Here is a 921-nt window from a genome sequence, read left to right as displayed (position 1 = left end):
TGCCTTGGTGGCCACCTATGTCAAGACCAGGATTTCTCTCCTGGTAGCCAACAGGAGCCTTTCAAAATCATCAGGGAAAGAGGTATACTGTCCTCAATCCAGCTTGGGAGATATTTTTTTAGTGACACATGATCCTTCCCCCAAATAATGAAGTGCTCTGTGTGCTAACAATACAGCTTTAAAAAAAAGTAAAGCAAAATTCTGCATTTTTAAAGAGTTGATAAAAATAGTATTTCAAACTGTACAGTCACCAGAAGTACGCACTTATCAAAAATGCACACAGGTCACTTGGCATCTCCAGCACCTTCAGGTGTCTGTGCCTGGTCTGTTTTCGCGTCTCCATTTTCTGCAGGGTTATTTGCATCCGTGCCAGCGTCGGCTTTCCCCTTCTTCTCTTGGGTACCTTCTCTCCCTTCTGTGCGGGGGGGGGGGGGGGGGGGGGGCCTTCTTAGCCTTGGGCGCTGGCGTTGGAGGAGCAGGTTTAACAGACACAGTGCGGATCTTCTCTGTGACTCGGCCTTCACCTTGGCTTTGTCTCATTAGAGTCCCCTTCCGCCTTTCTTTTGGGCGTGGCGGCTGCAGTGGGCATTGGTGCTGAACATACAGCAGCTCGAGGGTTTGGTCCATCCGGGGGTCGTCCTCACTGCTTCTTCACACTGCTCCTTTTAGTAGTTTTTAAAGGTAAAGATATAAATTAATGATCATTGGCTTGGGGGTCAGCTATCACTATAAACAACCTGTTATGTATCCAAGAAAATAAAAGGCTGTCAAATGTGCTTTATGCTATTAGAAAATACTTAGATAAGTAGGCAAACACAATACAAACACTCAAAGTTGTCTGACAACTTAGTGTGGACAAAGTATAATTATGAGTTTTAAGGGAGTTCATTCACAAGGCATCACTTTTTAAGGGACAGAAAA

General features: G+C 45.1%; 1 pseudogene; it reads right to left on the bottom strand.

Moving 5' to 3' along the window:
• Positions 1-284: 284 nt before the first annotated feature.
• On the bottom strand, positions 285-589 carry LOC127669217 (non-histone chromosomal protein HMG-17-like; annotated as a pseudogene).
• Positions 590-921: the final 332 nt, after the last annotated feature.

Source organism: Apodemus sylvaticus, chromosome 19, assembly GCF_947179515.1.
Source record: "Apodemus sylvaticus chromosome 19, mApoSyl1.1, whole genome shotgun sequence".
In the NCBI taxonomy this organism is placed as follows: domain Eukaryota; kingdom Metazoa; phylum Chordata; class Mammalia; order Rodentia; family Muridae; genus Apodemus; species Apodemus sylvaticus.
Note: the sequence above shows the minus strand (reverse complement) of the source record. Positions and strands in the feature narration are given on the sequence as shown.